This window comes from Grus americana, chromosome 3, assembly GCF_028858705.1.
Source record: "Grus americana isolate bGruAme1 chromosome 3, bGruAme1.mat, whole genome shotgun sequence".
Taxonomy (NCBI): Eukaryota; Metazoa; Chordata; class Aves; order Gruiformes; family Gruidae; genus Grus; species Grus americana.
In genome coordinates, this window is record NC_072854.1 from 60,939,813 (window position 1) to 60,960,283 (window position 20,471).

General features: G+C 38.3%; 1 protein-coding gene across 2 annotated transcripts in view; it reads left to right on the forward strand.

Moving 5' to 3' along the window:
• The window catches only part of TMEM200A (transmembrane protein 200A), a 57,953-nt gene that overhangs the window by 23,881 nt on the left and 13,601 nt on the right, over window positions 1–20,471 (forward strand). The window contains exon 2 of one of the 2 annotated variants that reach the window (XM_054819617.1): window positions 11,218–11,327. The exons of the other annotated variant lie outside the window; for it this stretch is intronic. The gene's annotated coding sequence lies outside the window, so the exon portion shown is untranslated. The remainder of the gene's footprint in view (window positions 1–11,217; window positions 11,328–20,471) is intronic. 2 annotated transcript variants of the gene reach the window in all.

Genomic DNA, 20,471 nt, shown 5'->3' on the forward strand with positions numbered 1-20,471 from the left:
TACTGCAAACAGGCACACACAATCACACACTTGTCTCACTGGCACCCCACGCTTGTGGGTCCCCCCCAAATACTAGCATGAACCCTCTGCCCGCCTGATACCTCTGCCAGGTCCCAGAGCCTGCTACTCACTGGCTAGTTCAACTTGACAATTGTGAGTGAACACCCCCCCCCCCCCACCCCCCCCCCCCCCCCCCCCGTTCACATGACCCATTAGTAACTGGAGGTCTTTGGCATTGTCTCTCTTTATCCCCTGTCTATCAGTTTGTGGTGCTTTTGTTTATTGCTTCCCTCTTTGCTTATTATCCGCTTTTGTACTGAAAAGGTCCTTGACTACATGAAGTTAAGATACTCTCACCTTCCACATGCCCTCACATAAACAGGCTTTGGTATTGGTAGGGGTGACAACTTGAGCTCAGTAACCTGTACTCAACCTACCCAAAGGCTGTGCAGGCATCTGGCCAGTTAGACAATGCTCTGGCCTCTGACCCCCGTTCAGTGGCAGGGTTAGTTGTGGTGGTTTAAGATGTTACTCGTACAACTGTCCATCCCTGTGCTTATCAAAGGCTTCCTCCATTGCCAAGCAGCAGGAGTGAACACATGACAACTCCTCAGTTGCTACAGTTCATATTTTAGCATATTAATATGAATCATTAATGAAGATTAACAAAGTGTTTATATATTCCATTGCAATTTGCAGTAACTTTGGCCCTAGCACATCTGATTCTGCTGTTCTGCAAGGGTACTGCAACACTGAACTGAGAAGTTCTGGGGTTGGATGCAGCAGGGCAAAGTGGTTAATCCACTGGACTTCATGCCGCCCGGCACTTCACCTGGTAGCAACACCCAACCCCACTGAGCTGAAGCTGGCCCATCTAAATTGATAAGATCTCCAGTCACTGTTTTAGTAGCCTTGTGAACATACCCTATCTGTTTGTTTCTTAATCTTCATTAGAGTTTTATCTTGTAAAATTTGGGGGTTTTTTAGTGTTTTTGTTCTGTTTCCTGGATCTCCACTTGCTCATTGTGCACAGACCAGAGTGTGGGAAACATTACAGTAGGTCAAAGAGCTGGTTGGTGCCAGCTCCTAGCATTTTTGACATAACAGACCTGTATCTCAGATCTTACAATCCATCCAGTACAATTAACGTCCTGAATGGTTCATCTCCTAAATCAGAAAAAAAAATGAGGAAGGTTGAATAAAGTGAATGAAGAAAGCATGTAGTGCAGATAGGATGGAGAAGAGCTGGAGCCACGCAGACCCAAGTACAGAGTTGTGGGGAAAGGGGAGATGTGTAGAGCCCTGACTCTCCTGCAAGGGAAGAGCAAGGAAGCCTGGCAATGATTTGAGGGATCCTTGCTGACCAAACGAGAGACAATCAGATCCTGCCTGAGGAAGGAGGGGGAGGTTGGCAGGTCCTAATGAGAAAGGGGCACATAGGAAGGTTTAGGACTGGGAGTGGAGTAAGGAGACACGTTCTTCTACAGAAGCACCAAAAGGCATTCAAAGGAAACATTGGAAGTGTACTAGTTGTATGACCTGTTCTTAAGCCTTCTCAAGGATTGTATAATCTGCAAGTATAATCTACATTATACTATACATTAGAAAATACATTTTCATTAATGTAAAGGCCCAGTTCTTGCATCTGTACCAACAGTAAATAGAATCTTGGACAAATGAGTAGCCCCAATCAGTTCCACTTGAACTGTTTGTAATAGAAGAAGTAAGGTATCACTTGGCAACTCTAGGGGCCCCAGAACGATTTTCTGTGAGCTACTGTAATACTCCTACATTGAACAGACTGTAGATCACAACAGGATTTCTCCTGCAGCATGGTGATATCCCGGATGAGTCACAGCAACAGCATCCAGCCCCAGCCAGTGAAGTACTGTGTGTGCCAAGAATGGCTGCAACCGTCAGCAGCAAATCTCTATCCTGTGTTCAAGAATATGGCCAAATTTCAGCTCTATGTTGATGCCATGTCTGCATTAATATCTTTATCATAGGGGAGAGTTTTTTTAGCCCCTCTTCCTTTGTTGAGTTACAGTTCTTTTCCCCCATCTCAGCAGATATCCTGAGCAAATGTATGTGGCCTGTAATGCAGCTGTGGATTTTTATGACAACAGGGCGGCAGATGTTCTGTATTTGAATTCATCTTCAGATGTTGCTACTTTGATAAACAGCATTCAAGGACTTTTTACTTTGTTGCCTAAGTGTTTTTCCATTTGGCATTTGCGAAGTGGAATGTTGAATTCTGAGACTATTGAAAATGATAAATCAGTTATGATGGGTTAATCACTAACACAGATGAATTGAAAAATAAGCAACCAATGTGGACATTTGTGCAAAAGTAACTGGATATTTATATATTTCAAAAATTCTACAAACACCAGGAAAACTCATCTTTTTAGAGACAGACATTATCTTTTTTTTTCTTCTAGGTTTTAGGGCTAATCCAAGGCTAATCTATGGATGCTTTCTTCCTATGGGTAAAAGCTGCATACTAGGCTTTTTGTTTCTTTTGTTTTCTTCTAATTTCTTCTTTTCATTTCTTCTGATCAGGTATACTTATTCTTATATTGCAGAGATCTATCTTAATTTGTCATAGCGCTCCCCACATTTACATGTATATGAAACACCTTATAGCTGAAGGAAATCCGCTATCCCAGAAACTGCTAAGGGTTTCCTAGCAGGGAGTTTAGGGAGTGCACGATTCAGTCAGAGTCAGCATGGAGGACCTGGACCCATCTGTGTGGAATATCTGCTTCATAGCAGAAGTGTGACTGTTCAAGACATCTGGCTGTTAAAATAAGAGTTTGCCATGAAGACTTAAGGAGTTACTTGGTGGAGACATAAAAGAAATGGAGACAGATTTGATCACTCCCCAATTCTGCCATCTGCAAATCAGTCAATGTGAGACTTGGCCATTAACTTTCAGTAGCAGACCATTAAGACCCTAAGAGATTTGGAGATCTGAACATGCTGTGAGATGAGGACAATAGGATTTGGCCTTGAGAAGTTAGAAAGTTAAGAAGTTTGCTACAATGTCCAGACACCTCTATGGATGCTTTCTGACATACAAAAAAGAAATTTTATGTATGTGTTTTGTTTTGGTTTTCTCTGTAATTTTTCCTCACAACCCTGTCTTCTAAAACTGTAATTATTTTTATTTTGAAAAGATGGCTCATTTGGCTGCTGAATTTCTAATTATGGCTTTCGGCATGTGACCTTTGGACTCCATGGAGAGTGGGAGGGGGTGGGTCTGTGCACAACTTCTAAGACACTTATGGAAGATAACTGAGGGAAAAAAGTTCACATATATTAATTCTACCTCTAAGGAGGTTGCACTGGAAGTTTTTCAGGTGTCTACAAATATCAGAAGTTTGAAAATCACTGATCTAGAATATGAATATTTTGCTAACTGAATTACAGGTGCCAAAGCTTGCCTTCTTCTTTGCTTGTAGTCTTTCCTAGGCATTTTGGCTCTGGAAACTGGAATTTGGTGTTTGCCTTTTGGCATTATGCAGTTATTTTGAAGTCTTTTCCTGGAAGACATACGCATTTTATTTTCCGTTGCCAGTTTTGTGGCTGGATGTTAGGACCAGTGGAAATAATTCTAAAGTACTTCTATCTTAAATATTATTATCTTTCTATTAAAGAATATTAAAGGAGACAACATGCATTAGAAATCAGTACCTAATGTAAGTTTCAAATGCTAGACTTCTGAGTGCTCCTGAAAATGTTAATACTTTTTATTTTCTGTTTTCTATATTGCCATGTAAAGTACTCATACAAATAACAGTCTAAATGACCACATATGAAATAAAGAAACTTGCCGTACAATAATATTGACAAAACCACAAAATTAAGAAAAGGTCAAATGTGTCCTTTTTCTAGTTGCTCTCAATTGTTACTGCAGCAAGGAAAACAAGCAGTAGAAATTATTTAAACTTTGTTTTTATTTTAATTAGCTATGTTTAAATTTGAAGTGCAGAGTCAAGGCTTCATCAAGGTGTTGGCCTTGCTCTGAGTTGGAAGATTCCTGTGTAGGTCTGAGGATGCGGTGTAACCAACTTCCTCTCCTGATGATGTGTTTCAGGCTAAAAATTTATTTCAGAGCACTGACAGCCAGAGTGCTCAATACCTTGCAGGATCGATTCCTGGCAACTTACAGGCTGATTCTGCACCAAAGATTATATTAATTTTGCTAGTGCATTCAGTTGGGGGTCATATAGGGGCCTTACCAGTGAATGATACTTAAATTCTAAATTATATTTTATGTGTTAATATTTATCCATTGCCAACTATATGCAGTTACACACATGATATTTTATGCAAATTGAATAGAAGTAATTTTAATGTTGGAAGTTAATCATGAAGCCGAATATTGTACCCGGTGTCAAAGTTGGGAAATGTGACTGCATGGAAGTTAGCAGTTACAGCTGGGATGGGTACCGAGGACTGCTGGCGGTGCCAAAGGGTATTTGTGACAATATGTGGGGTGGGGGAAACTGAAGGAAAGACGGGAGTTGTGGGATCGTGAACTTAACCCCGGCCTTTCACCTGTGTCGAGAGATGGCATCTGTTGCCACCATCTGTTCTACTTCTCTGCTTATCTTCCCATGTATGATACCAGGCTGGCAGTCCAAAAAAGGGGACACTTTAATGAAAGTTTCATGAACGGTGCTCTGAAATCCCCAGGCAGCAATTGGACCCTCTATGGATATGTGCAGTCTTTTGCCCGGCAGAGATGAAGATGCAACAGGGCTGCCACAAATGTGATTAATGTCCTGCAAGGAAGTTTTCCTGACTGAGCTTCTGTCTAGAATAAGAAGTATATTGTCTGACAAAAAACTGTAGTGAAAATAAAGTTCAGAAAGTCAATCACCCTCAGAGAATATCCATTTGCTGGAGCTTCCTGATTTAAAGTAAAGTAGCTCTGCAGCTACTATTTAAAACTCTGTTCTTCATAAAATCCAGCAAATGGGAATATATAAAAATTTTGGCAACTGAGAGTAGCTTTCGGTGAGAGAACAATAGGATACGTTAAGGGAAAATAACTGGTCATTGCCATAAACATCGTCAGCTCTTCTAATAAATCTGCTGTATTTGGGCAGCAACTTTTCAGCTCTTGGCAAGCTTGTAGGATGTTCCATAGCAGAGACAAGAATTTGGAAAACCTCAGGGGACAAGCCTGGCTGCAGTCTGTGACAGTTGGTAATATATGAATCTGAAAATGGTGTGCGTATTGTGTAAAACTTTCTTATGATCAGCATGATTTGTGGAGATCAAAATCGCATTTCATAAAAACAGATAATTTTTTTTAACCAGATGAATGTCAGTTCTATGCGAAGTGTTTCTTTCTTTTGACAGAAGTTGTGTGATTTATAATATGACTCATTCTGTACATGCAATATTTTGGTTAAAAAAATCACTTTTACGTGCGAAACATTTCACTCCGACTCAGTGTTGACAATAATAGGAAAGAAGAGCTGCTGTAAAGTTTCTTTTCATCATCTTTTTTATATAATCGTTGTCAAAACTTTGAAATAGGATGAAGCTAAAATTGAGGATACACTACATGTATATCAGAACAGCATTTTTGCTAATTAAATCTGATTGCCAAAAATGCAGTATAGATTAAAATAACTAAACCCCATATGGGCATTTATACTCTGTTCAGCCAGTGGTTTTGGTTTAAAATAATAACAATTGAAAACAAAAGTTGAAGCAGCCAAAATATTTTCTGGAGTTTTTTTGAAAGTGAAACCTCTTTTTTCCTCTCAAAAGGATGCTTTTTTAGTCAAAATTCACCCTAAAAATAACTATTTTGAAACTGATAATGACACACAGAAAAATACCTGTTGTTTGAACCAGAATTAGTTTTGCTTGGTTAAGATTTTGCTAAGAAAGCTATGAGCTATTTATATTCACATCCAAACAATTTTCCATATCATTCCATTTTTAGGATCACTGCAGGGGTTCTGGGCCTAAGATTTCCCAGCATATGGGCAACTAAAAATTCAGAATGCTGAATTGGCACATATGTTAGTGAATATTCTCTAGAAATAATTATGTTTTTGGAAAAAAGTTACAAAAAATTTCATTTCTTGCATGGCGTGTTTTTTCATTTCCTGTGTGGTGTTCTCCACATTTGTGTAGCTTCCAAATTATGATAGTCTGTGTGAAAGGAATGCTTCAGAATATCCACAAAATAAACTTCTAATTCATAAGTGAAGGTCTATCCTTGTTTAACTCAATGCAAATTTTGCAACTGATGTTAATAATTAGGATTTCACCCAGTAGTGTCGCAGCCATCTTGATTCTTGTGACTCAGCCATCATATCTGATTTATTATTTTTCAATAATGTCTCAGAGTTCAAGATTCCGTTCCTCAAATGTGGAATGGAAAAACACTTTGGCAATGATGTGAGAAGTATCTGAATGCTGTTTAAAAACACTTAGAAATTGAACTAAAGCACCTACATTTGTTCTATATTGAGAGGGCACATTTGTAAATTTGTGTTCTCAAAATTGAAGAGATCTCATCACCAGTGTCTTTTGACCACTGTGTACTTATTTGGTATTCATAATCCTATTTTGTGTTAGAGGAGCAACTTAATACCCTTTAATATCATTTTGTATTCCTTGAACATTCAAAACTTCCATAAAAGCCAACCATTATTTTATATGCACTTAGAAAAGTAGGACCAGGCCTCTAATTGTAGATAAATTTTTTTCTAATTTAGTTTAAAGAAATTATACTAAGCATAATCCTAACAGACATTTCCAGATCAAATTTTACTTGCCTTACTAATGCAAACTTCCTGTTGAGAATTGGGCACCAATAAGAGTAGTATTAGCTTAACCATAAATCTTTGAAAAATCTTCTGATACACAGCAGGTGATTTCAGAGATAAAGAGAATAAGAGGGAGAAAAATTGTATCTATTACTCTGCCTTCTATTTACAGATAATTAAGTTCAAAGGTTCTGAAGCAACATTGACTCTGTTACAGGATGTCCTCCACACCAGAAAATGAAATTAATCAGTCATTGCGGTATTAAGTGAAAACGAATTAGTTGCAGACAAAACACTGTACTTTCATTAGTCATGTCAGGATGCAAATGCGAAGATATATATCTTCACATAAATGTTCACAGATAAACAAAATAATTAAATTCACTGTTGAAACAAAATAATTAAATTCACTGTTGTTATGCAACAGATATTCTCTCAAGTATATGATACTTGGTTTATGAGAGTACACAGTAGGTTCTTTATCTGTATTTTGTCTTTGATGATAGGAGAATCTAATTTTTGTTAATCTGGGGTGCCTGGATTCAGGCAGTGACTCAAGAAAACATCTGTGTTTATGCTTAGTACAAAGAGTCCATCTAAATCTCACTGGCTGCAAGTTTATGTTTGTTTTAATAATGTTCCCCTGAGGAGTATAGTGCACAATCTGATCTCACAATTTTGCAAGTGTCCATCAGGATGGTTCCAGTGAGGCTGCTTTTGTCCAATGACTAGAACTGAAACAAAAGGTTTGCTTTATATATTTTCAAAGGATTTCACTAATTAGTGTCAAAGCAAACTTCCTAGTGAGCATTTGCTTTAATTTCTGAAATGTTCCCAGCAACAGAAAACACTTAAAACTCATGTGTTAATTAAAAATGATTCAAGAGTTAATTGACTTAGTTTTTTGCTATCAACTTGAAGGAATGCAAAGTGGGAAGGGATGCCCTGCCACATTCGAGCGGTGGTGATGTACACAACCTGCTGTGCATAGGTGCAAACTCCTGCACAGCTTGGAAGACAACAAAGAATCATGTTCAGCGTGTCTGCCCATAGAGTTTACAGTCTGATGTGTACATCTTCAGCTACTCTTCATTCATGCTGATGGATGGCAGCTGGGAGTGGAAGGCTATGAGAGGATTGTGATAAACAGGGTTTAGAGTGACAGTGGAAGAATTTTCATAAGAACTGTTTTCATAAAGGATTAAGTTCTTGGAAGAAACTGGTCTGATAAGATGGGACCTCAGGTGAGGGGCATTTAATGGAAGACAAGGGGAAGGTGTACAAAGCTGTGAGTATAATGAATGGGGGTGTTTCCTCTTCACCCACGTGAGAACCAAACTACATTCAACAAATAACTAACCAAAGGAAACAAGACTTCACATTTCCTATTTGAAATCAAAAGCTTTGTAAGCTTCAAAAGATTAAATACTTGTTGAGAGTAAATCTGTCAATAATAATAAGTAAAACAATGTCACTTACTGTTATAAGAAAAGTTATTAGGGAGGACTTTATTTTCTGTGGTTGGTACGCCTTGCGACTGACAACACAGGGCTTCTTGCACGTGTTACTAAACACAGAAAAAATGCCGGGTTAGGTGCTCCACTGCCACAATTCACCGATATGGTTTTACAAATAAGGTTTAGGGAAATGATCAAGATTCTATCTGCATTAGCGTGAAGTTGGGTAGTTACTATCGGCTTCACTGTTATAACTGGATACTTGTTCTGAAGAAAGGTTTTAAGTCTTTTTATACAGTGGATATATATGCTTTCATCATGTTATTATCAACTGATAGTCTGAAATATAAAATGTTGCATATTCTCTGTTACTAGGGAATCAGCCCTTTGGGGTTAGAAAAAGGCTTCAAGCCCTTCAGCATTTGCTGACAACATCAGTATATTCTCCCTCCAATGTACGTTAGCTGGGTAACAGTGTCTTTAGGATCTGGGAAGAACAAACTAACGTTTGGGGTTTTTTGCGTATTTTCTTCATAGTTGTCAAACATGTTAGTTTTGAATAGTTCAAGAAAATCAGTTGAGGTGGCAATGAGGAAAACACAGAGCAGCATGGGAAAAAAAAATGAATAATCAAAACCTCAAACAATCCAGAAGCAGCAAAGGAAAAAAATTATGGAAAATGTAGCCCTTCTTCAACTGTATGTCGCAGGATCAATAACAGGGATTTGCACAAATGTCTTTATATGGATTAAAGTCACCTATCAGTAAAAAAGCAAACTGCAGATTCTTCTGAAACAGCTAAGAAGTCAAAAGACAGTAACACTGCAAAATTGTAGAAATCTTAAATCCTAGCATCCATTTGAAAGAACCACCCTGATCCAGCAGCACTTACTTATGTGAGCTCCTCAGCATCTCTGTGTGAATCTTTTATGTAAAAACGTCAGCAGGATTATAGCTCAGGAAAGAACTGCAGAAATAGGAAGGACCTTACCCCAGTTTGTGCAACTGGGAAACATCAACCGCCTTGCAACACTGAGTGTTTGATCCTGCATTTGTTTGTCAGAACTTCAGCTCACTTGCCATGTTTCCTCACAGCAGTTGATGGCACCAAAGGCAACAGCCCACTTCTTGCTCCCAGGGCTATGATTATTTCAGAAAGAAGGAAGCCTAGATTTAGAATCTGGGAAAGCAGGAGAAGGAAGAGATAGCATGATACTTGAATATTTGCTTTATATTGCATGAGTGCACAAATAGAGTTTAATACCTAAGGTCTGCACTGTGGAATAGGGCATTTTTCAATCTGTAATAGATGATGGTGTTTCGCAAATAATATTTTTATGTTTATTCCTTGTAATGGACTTAGTCTTTAAAATAGCTTGGTTTGAAACACTTTAGCTACTTTACAAAAAGAAACCCTCAATCATGTCAGAGTACTTTTTTCCTTTTTAATTTCCAATTCATCAAATGCATCATATGTGAATACGGTATAGATTGTTAGAGTAGTCTCAACAAGCATGATCTTAAAGAAATAAGAATTACTATGTTAAAAAGTGAACAGCAAACCCCCAAAATGTTTTACCCTAGGTTATTTTTTTGTGATGCACAAGCTTGTCCTCACTGCATCTGCTCTTGTGCCTATTCTTTGTATTGGCTACGTCAGATCCTGATCTCCTGCTCCCTTGACCTCAGTCTGCAACTTGTGGAGCATATTGCTTCAACCCATCGATGCACAGAGCATTTTAGCATGAAAATGTGAAGCACACTTGTAATGCTGTCAAGGTCAGCTGCAATATTCATATTCTTAAAGTTTAGCATACATTTAAAAAGTATTGGTGGACAAAACAAGTGCTCGGAGAGTGTAAAAAGTGATGAATCTGTCCTGCTTAAAACTACTGGGAATTCCGAAGGTACCGTAACAAATTATTTCATTAGTGAGAGAAATAGCAATGGATTGTTTCAACAGCAGAGATGCAGTTTAACTCAAAAATGTAGTTGACTTCAACTATCTCAGAATAAGTTGCACAAAAACAAATGAGCATCAAATGAGCATAATCCAGGAATAAAATTGAGCTGGAAGTGAGAAGAATATTTCTAAACATTGAGGTAAAGCAATCCCAGCAGGAAGGTGGGAACAGATACGGCACTTTTTGAATGGAGGCAGTAGATTTATTGAAAGAGACTATAAATGGGTTTTAATTGTAAAGTAATGAACCAGGCATCTTTTCCAGTCTCGCATTTTTAAAACAATGTCTGGTGCTATCTTTGCCATTGGTAAAGGGATTAAACTATAAGTTTTCTCTCTATATTTTAGTGTGGCTTTAAGAGCAGCATTGAAGAGACAGTATTTAAAAATTATTCAAAGAAACATTTTCACCTAATTGTCAAGAGTTTATATTTATATTAGTGTAGAAGTTATTCTGAATGTTAAAGTGCTCTAGTTGACATGGTGCAAGCATGGGTTTCTTTTTAATTTTGTGTGGAGAAAGAACACAATTAATGTTTACTGAGCAGTTGAATATTAAATCTAAAATGTGACATGATCCTTATGAAGAAGACTGCGTCTAGGGGCCAGCTTCAATGTTTCAGCAAGGCAGCCCGTATAGGGAAAAATAAAGCCTTATATAATCTGTTTATTCTGTTAATATGTTTATTTTTTGTTTGTGTAAACAAACCAAATTTGAATGTGTGGTGTATTCAGCAATGTAGCCCTTGTGTAATAATTCATATGACAGTAGAAAGATGCATGATTTTGAATTTACGTATATTTCAGTATTCTTGTTACTAAGCATGTTAATAATCTTGGTCTAAGTCCCCAGGTTAAATACTCACCTGACAGTAAGCTTTTAAAGAAACTATTGCTGCTGCCCATATGTCATAGGCATATTTTATAATAAATAATGTTTTCCCTGTACATTTATGATATATTATTCTTTTCCCCCCTCCCCTGTAATTTTCTGCAGGAGAGCTCTTCAGAAGTTCACAGGTGGGCTGTGAACTACAAGGAAGCATGTTTTTAAAAAGCAAAATTGAAAGACTTCATAATTACAAAGGTCCTTTCAGCAAAAGACTGGTAAATCTTTGATAGTAACTTTGCTAACGCCTTTTGAATTGACATGGATTTTTTATACACACAAACACACATCCTATGTTTGGTTGATATATAAAGACTACTATAATTTAAAGGAGGAATTACTGAATTTGGGCATTACTTAACGTATTTTAAATCTGCTTTTTGTGTGCAATTCAAAACCCCAAGCAGACTGGACTGCTGCAATAGAGAGTGAAAAATGCAAAGATTTTGTCCCAAAATAATGACAGGCATCACCTTATAAACACACTAGAGAAGTGAACAATATGGCCTGTGTATTCTTTTTAAAAATTATTTTCTTCCTTTCCCATTAACAGACACCATTAGACAATAAAACTCTACAAATCTGCAGACAGCAAGGTGTGAATTCATCATTTGAAAGCTTGCCTGAACTCTTAAACCCCAATTCTTTATAAGGTTGATGTATGTGGAGAATAGGGCAAGAATGAGGAAGGAGTAGCTGTCAAGGGAAACAGTTACAACTTAATTACTTGGTGCTTAGTAAATAGGAATTTGAGGAGGTTGTTCTGTGGTCAGAGCAGAAGATCCATGGCTCAGCTAATAGATGGAAACTTGGAAGCTCTCACGTTCAAATGCTTAAAGCTAAACCTTCTCTTAATTGCAGGTTCAGACCCTAAGGGTAAAAGTGTCAAAACCTTCTAAGTAATTTGGGAACTCAATTTCCATTTTGAATGAATGTTCCCAGGTAACTTCTGAAAGAGGTTCTGAATCACTCTTCAAAATTTTGCTGTAAGTTTTCTTATGCATTACTTGTTCCATGAAGAGGAAATGGATATTAAACTTTTAAAAGTGTTTTAAATTCTGCTGGTGATAATCTCCTGATGACATAATTTTTATAGCTATATTCTGAACGTTCTGGAACGTATCATTATTGTGATATTGACTAGGAGTAGGTTCTGGTGTGCTGGAGTCTGTTTATGATTTTCTAGGTAAGAAACATGAATCAGGACTTGGAAAAGTATCTCTTACTTACTCCTTCCATGAGCCAATGGAGTAAACATATTTGTCATTATCCCATGGCTAACATCGGTCCTCAAGTGTTGTGGATGTAATCCTTTTACATTATTGGTGAGATAAAGGTTCTTAAATATTGAGCTGTAATACAACCACATGTGCTGTCAAAAGGAAAGAATAGGAATAAATATGTAGATAAATAAAGATGTTCTGAATAATTGCATCCTATGCAAATCTAAATCTGTAAATCCTTCCCCAAAACACACATTGAGTTCCTTTCTGCTTTTCCTTTGTCTTTACTGCCCCTGTTCTTTTTCAAGCAATAGGTTTCTATGATAACTGTTTCAATGAAGTACAAGAAACTAATGTGGGGCATGTGTTTAATCAGTGCTGAATCAGAGATGCAAATGGTGGACAGCATTCATTGTGAAGGAATGGGAACAGATAAATGCAGCCTGCACTGCAGAAAATCAGAACAGGATTGGATTAATCAGCACAGTGTGTATTAGGAGGAGGCCAGAGCAAGCCCAATTCAATTGAATTTCAGCATGTCACAGCTCTCCAAGCCAGAGTGTCTGTAATTAAATTCAGAAATCAATGTTAATGCTCAGCTGGGTCACACAGCTCAAATCAGAAGATAATCAGGAAGTGCTGGAAAATTGAAGGTTTCATAGAAATATTCTGTTGGCTGTAGTGCACTTCATCAATGTTCTTCAGTAATGCTCTTTCAGAACAAGTACTATGGGGTGGTGTAATGCAATTAGGACCGTATGATGCTCACCAAGGATAGGTGTCACTGTGCTTATTCATGAATATAACAATAGTAGAATAGGATAGGGGAGGAGTAGGGTGGTGCGTCATGCATGGCTTGTGAGTTTCCAAGCTAGAAAAAGATGGCATATTGGTATCTCAACCTTTGGCCACCTCTCAGAGTTCGCAGGACTTGAGGCTTTTAGAGTGGCATGAATGTCCCAGCAATTCTGAAAGCAGTTTAGGTGACACCATGGTCCTGCTTTAGGAATTTTGTGATCTGTATTATACCTCAGATGGAAAGAAAATTACATTCCCCTTACATATGCTGATCCTCTGTGAGCAGGATCACATGGGATGATGTTTATGGCACCTGGGGATGATGATGTCATTAACACTCATCACCTCAGGGCAAGTGCTGGTTAATCCTTTCTGTAGAGGAAAAACAACAGTGTGATGTGAAAGGAAAAGGAGGTTCTTGTTCTGTAAAACCTTATCCTCCAGCTGAACCTGGAAGATGTGATCAGCTTCCTAATTGACATTTCTGTAATGATTTTAGTATAAGTGAGAATATTTCATCAAGAAAGGTTCTGCATGTAGACCGCATGCAAGAGAGTCTTGTTTGGTAAGACCTACGAGCTGGAGAAGCCATAATTCCTTCCAGGCTAATTTAGGGATTATGTAGGAATCCATCCAACTGGTCCCAAAGCAGGATGACTCATCTAGGTTTTTCTTGTTTCACAAACTGCTAAGGTTCTGTCCTGGCTCCATATAATGTGCACACACAAGCTTCCTGTAAAATGGGTCATTTTTTTGCTTCTCAAATGTGGAGTTTTCAGGCTAGATTTGTGGATCTACATATGGATTATGAACTGAAAAGTTAGGAAAAAAAAGCACAGCAGGGTTTCTGTTTGCTGATTTAAGTCAGCCTAAATAAAGTAGACAAATATTGAGCACTGAGATCCTAATACTGTGTCCCTGCTTTCAGCATGTCTGGCAGCAATGAGCTGACTGTCGTGCTCCTGTTATGGCTAAGGCATGTAGTAACAGTCCTTGGGAAACCATCAGGTTCAATATTGTCACTGACTATTCCTAGGTATATGGAAGGCTCCTTCTGTGTAAGTGGCACAGAAAGGCTGTCACGTGTTATCAGTAAGGACATAATAGAGGTCTGCTATGCAAGCATCTCTCCATGGCTTGGAAAATGTGACTTGGTACTGTGTGGAGGTGGACTGTACAAGTGAAAAATCTAACCACAGCTTTCAGCCAATCTGAAATGCTGGGGATGTTCACGTTCTCAGTCTGCAACTGGCCAGAAGACCTTCAAAGATCCCGAATAAAACATTACAACAAAGAAAAATTTACCAACAGCAACAAAAATACCTATGTGATCCATCCTATTTCCTGATAGTACAGAAATTATATTTCTAGTTATATAGTAGGCATCTTTCTCTTCTGAATTTAGCTTTTGAGGGCTACAGGAGAGATGTTGTGAGTGTCCTCTCTTCTGACCCATTCTTTCACCCACGCAGCAACTCAGCCGTGAAAAATTGCAGAAGGCTTGTGTTAAACCTTTTCTCAAATTCACAGCTATTTGAAAGGCAGAAGCATCAGAGTTGGCTGCAATTTGGAACACTCTCGGTTGGGATGTGCCTCGCTTAGAACCACACCCTGGGATGTCAAGGCAGCGTGAGAAGCCGCATGCATGCACCAGGGCAATGCAGGCACTTTTCCAAGGGAGCCAGCTGACATAAGTGTCTGAGGCTTAGGTGCTTATGAACCGCTTCTCTCTCTGGTGGTAGCTACGCTAGTTGGCTGTACTGCATGAGCACAGAGCAGTCCGTGACTTCTGTGAGGACTGTAGCAAGTGTTCTTGTTTCTTGCTGGTGTCTTAGCGATGCTCTAGGATAATGAAAACTGAAGAATAAATGAGAAACCTAAACGAAGCACCTGTGAAGTGGTCATTTCAGCCTCTGGGCAAGTGATGGTTGATCCTTTCTGTAGAGGAAAAACAACAGTGTGATGTGCAAGGAAAAGGAGATTCTTGTTCTGTAAAATCTTGTCCTCCAGCTGAACCTGGAGGATGTGATCAGCTTCCAGATCTGCCAGCAGCTGCAAGTGTATCTGACTAGTTAACTCCCACAGATCCTACACATTTCCTACAAATCAAACAGTTATCATAACCAGATGCTTCTTTTACCTTCCTTTTTGCTTTCATTCTCATCTGTCATGTTTATTCATCATTTGTGTAGGTCTTGTTGATTTGATTTGTCTTTGCCTCCTAGGGTGTTCTTATCTGTTATCTTCATTTTTTTTTTTTGGCATTTGCATTGGTTAAGTTACATTCTGTCTCTGACATTCCAGGCTGTTTGCACATAGTTGCATGATCTGGTTCATCTCTCTGCATGCTCCTCTACCTCTTTATTCACTCTGGGTGGTCCTCAGTGTTTGCAGCTCTATCAGCCACTATTTCAGATGTCAAGCTCAGTTCATGTCGGATGGAACTTTTTCGTTCTAATATTTGCTGTGCTAATTCTTAGGCACATTTGTAGAAAAAATAAAAGTTCTCCTTTTACTTTCTCATCTGTCTGGCTTACTGTGGCATTGCTGCAGTACTTTCAATGCCTTGAACAAGCAATAATTACTTTCTTCACATTTTAGTCCCATAATGAACTTGAACTTGTGTATATATATACAAATCCATCTGTCTAACCCATTTACTATACCCATGGTTTTCTAGGAAGTGCCTTTTCTGTGGAAACAAAACCTTCATGGCTTCCACAAGGAAGTGCAAGAGCTAACTTAGTACCTGTCTTCAGGATTGACCCACGTTAGGACAGTATCTTGCAAAACTAGAGAATGGTTACCCTTCAGGCATGCTCTGTGCTAATCTTTATAGTCCCAGCTGTTCCACAATGCCTGTTGTATTTTAATGTCTGTTGCCTCTTACTCCATACTTATCTTGGCATTGGTGCTGTCTTTCCACTGGGAGGAACAATCATTGAACGGTGACCTTTTAACGCAACTGTGAGACAAGAGGAATCATGAATAAACATTTGTTAAAAAGTATTCTTTATATTTTCTATGAATTTTAATGAATACCCTCAATTCTGCTTGGATAATTTTCATTTTGTTTTTGCTTGTTGCTTTAGCTGTCTAAATAAATATATTACAGGTAATTTGGTAACACATTGCTAGCCTTCTATTGAAAAAATAATTAACTGGTGACATCGTATTTCACCCTTTCCCCTACACTCTGAACTGGAAACTTTACTGTGAACTGCTGGCAGCTTCCTGCTGCTCAACCTGTAACTACATTTTTGACTTACCTCTCTCTCTCTATTTCTTCACCCTGCTTTTCTTACACAGAGCTGGTAATTTTGCAGTAGAGTCTTAAAAGAAAAAAACAGTAACCCATGCTGTATCTGTTGGTATTTGGTAGTCTGCTGAGAGAGTTTTACTGACCTTTATTTTCTTTTCTCCTCAGCAATACATTCAGAAATTGGGCTAAAGATTTAGACATACCAGACTGACTGATACCTACAAATGCTCTGTAATGGGCTGAGAAGACCCTAAAGCAATAAGACATAAATATAAATTTTACAGTAACCAGAAAAATTTGGCTCTATATTTTATCTCTTCTTGACTTTTAACTCCTTATTGAAATCATCTCTTAGTTGTTTATGCTGTCTATATTTGCATCACAGATCAACCAACAGTTTTTAACAAGTTGCTTTGAATAACTTCAGTCATGCATTCGTTTTAGTTTAAACATGCCTTACTTTGATTTATAAGTGCTTCAACATTATGCTGGCTTTGTTTATGTCAGGAGGATTTTCATTAAAATAAACTGACATTTATCTTGGTAATTAACAGTGACCATACCCAGGCTAAAGAAAAGTAAGTAAAATTTTAATAGCATAAGGTGATGTAGCAATAGCAATGTAAGTGAGGAGACCTCAAGGAGCTGAAAAAAAATAATCGCAAGTCGTTTGTGAATAAATTGCAGCTTGTAATACATGCTAATAAAAGGTGAAATCTTCTGCTATAATGAAGATGTTACCTAGTATCAATCAGTGTTGACATCTGTCCTGATCATACAGGTCAGCTAAGACTGTGTTTTAAATTACATAGGGTAGCTCCGGTATGCTAAAACACGGATGTATAGACTTTGTGAATGGAGGGCGTTGAAATTGAGCAACACTCTAGATAAGCTAGCATGCTATCAGCAACGCATCTGTTAATAGGTCTTTAACTAGGGCACCATGTTTTAGCCAGCAGTACCATTTATCATTCCTCATGTATTAGGAATATTCACATTTGTCTCAGGCCTGGCACCCTACGGTTCCACAAACTCCCTATTAGGCACTCTGTCTAACTGGAACAACTGGATGGAGCTGGTTTTCTGTAAAACAGCAGGACAGGCATATGCTGATTCATAGCTGCAAAACGACATAACAGCAACTCTGCCATATTTCAGGGGCCATGGTCCCATGGAAAAGCTGTGTATATTTGAAATGTAGGCCAACAGGATGGAGGAAGGTGTCTGAGGTGAGGGAGGCAGACCTTTAAAGGGTCAAGAAAGTTTTGTGGTAGATGCGAAGTCCCCTGTGTGAACAACACCTGGGCATCCTGGAAGCAAGGAGAAGTGAGGAGGTAGTGCAGGAAGCAGTTCTGCTATATTTAACTGGCCTTACTCAATGTACTACCTAGGAATTGTTTGCTTTTAACCCCCAGTGATACAGCCTGGGTTGGATTGTTCACAGTTAATGAAAAAAAGAGATTTACTAAGCAAGTTATGTGTCTGTATAAGTGAATTCTGCCAGCAAAGCTTAAGATACAATTCCATAAATGTGACCCACGGTATTTCAGCATGTCTCTCTTAGCATCTCACTGTTCATAGGCCACTTGGCTTCCTGTGAATTCTTGCTGTTTGCAGTATCCTTAGTTTTGGGTGTTTTAGCACAAAGAGAGTGGTGGTTATAACGCAAGTGATAATGGTGTCGATTAAAAATACAGAAGAAATTGTGAGGGATAATTTACATAATGGGAATGAATTTAAACCTTGATATTGACATTTCTATTGTTTTATACACGTGAAATATTAATTTGTGTCTTGAAACTGCTGCTCTGATGTATACTTTGTAACTTGTGTTTACTGTCAACAAGCGGAGCAGCAGTGGGGATGCTTACAGGTTCTGCTGATGCCCCCATGTGGATGTCTGGCTCGAGCACTTGAGTCTACAGCTGAAGATGTGGTTGAGTGCTACTGTTAATTTAATAATAATTTATTTCTGTGGCATCCATTAATGGGCAAAACAGTATGACTATGTGGCATAAAGAAAGTATTTTTGAACTATGCTTTCCATTCTCTATGAAATAGTGCTTCACTATCATTTTTTTGTATCTAGCATTTGAAACTATTGTTGACGTATTGGCAGTAGCATCATGGTAACCACTTCTTTTTATGGGATTCCTGAGACCAAATAAAATTTTCATTCCATTATTAATGTCCTAATAATAGCTATGATATAACGATGGCCTAATTGGTTTGCCGGCATAGAGTAACTTAAACCTCATACACTGATTTTTCTGCCCCTGTGGATGAATATAATTATATTGTAACTATTTGAGAGTCCACCTGCACCCCTGAGTCATTGAAAGTTAGTGTAGACATGCTGGAACTGTCTTTAAATGTTGTAGCTCAGATACTGTGAGCTTTCTAGTTACGGAAACAGAGATCCTAGGAGGGGCTGATTTGTCTTGCTTCTTGGAGGGTAAGTTAACTCGCACAAAGGTCTTCAGTGTAAAAGACATCTTAACACTGACCCATTTTTTTTTAGTGTTCCTTAGAGCATAGTCCTCAAAGAAGATTTCAGAAGGAGCGACAGACCAGATGAGCATAACAATAGCATAGGGCACAGCTGTGCTGATGCAGCTGTTTCTGTTGGCCATACAAACACTCACCTCGTGGCTGGGGCACTCAGGGAACCCAAATTCCAGTTCTTGTTCCAAAGACCCCTTGCATGGGACTTTTCTAATGACACGGAAAAAAACCATCCTGCTGATGGAGGGGTTTGGCACTCAGGATGCCCCACTTCCCATGCAAGTGTCTTGGCCACTAATTTAAAACCGTGCTGCTGGGGTTAATGGAGAGGTAGCAGGGTTAAGTTTGTGGCCTTCACAGTTACTTGTTGGTCCTAGGTGCTTAAGTTCTGCTAAGTCAGGAACTTAACATCTTTTTTGTACCTCTGTCATGCACTGAGAGTTTCAAATACAACGACACAGTGTAGATACCTATGTAGTTTTCAGAGTTAGGCTCTGGCATTACTTGAGCATGTTTGAAAAATTGGTCCTAGGTCTCTGATGGTAAACAGAGAATGATAACTCCTACTCCTTTGAATTTGTACATTTTATAGAACAAGAAGTATTTTCTAGGTCAGAGGGAAAGTTTTACTCAGACATCTTAGTTGTGAAGCAAATAGATTTTATTTCATATCTAATATGTATATTATTTAAGCCTTCTTTGAAATACTTACTTCATTTTGTTCCTGATATTATTTGATCTTACAATCATTGGACTTGTATACAGTGGGAAATTACAGTTGTTAGAACCTGCTAATTAACATGATTAACTGAGCATGCAGTGCAGATAAGGACATTTGTTTGGTCTCACGACAGCTGGTCACTGCCTACATTAAGTGTGTGTCTAGGCTGGAGATTTTGCCTCTGACTAAATCAAGTAACAGATTGCTAGTTAAGCTAGATGATGTGAGTGTAAACGGCAGCCAAAGCACTCCAGCATTGTTTGTACTTATATACCTCCATACCAAGTGCCTGCCACTGTTTTATTCGATTTTTTTGTGCGTAAAATTGAAGAACCAGCAATCCTAGTGCTTGTAAATGAAGACATTTCCTAGCATATTTGATCTTGTTTCCTGTTTGGTTTTTATTAGGAAACTGAATTTATCTGGCAGACTGAGCCCTGGAGTGTTTAATCATGCCTTTCATTTGCAATAGATGACAGAGAACCTACATTTTACTCTGCTTTTACACATTCAGTCTTTTGGAAACCTCTTGAGTCCTTTATAAAATTTTTTTCATGACTTGTGGTTGACAGCTGATCAATAATCTGATCTGCATTGTGTGACCTTGCTTCAAAATTCCCATTAGTTCTGTGCATTTTGGATTTCAGTTCTAGGGTTGCTGGGCTATAGTATTATCTCACAGTTTTCACCTTCTTACTTCTAAAAGAAACTCCTTTTTATTCTTTATGTCTAAAAGAGAAAACCTGAAAAGAAGCAAAGCTGAGTTAAATGCATAAAGATCCTCATCCTTCTTTTACACATTTTAAATTAGATTGTGCTCATAAAGTGATTATTTTCAATAAAAAGGTTTACT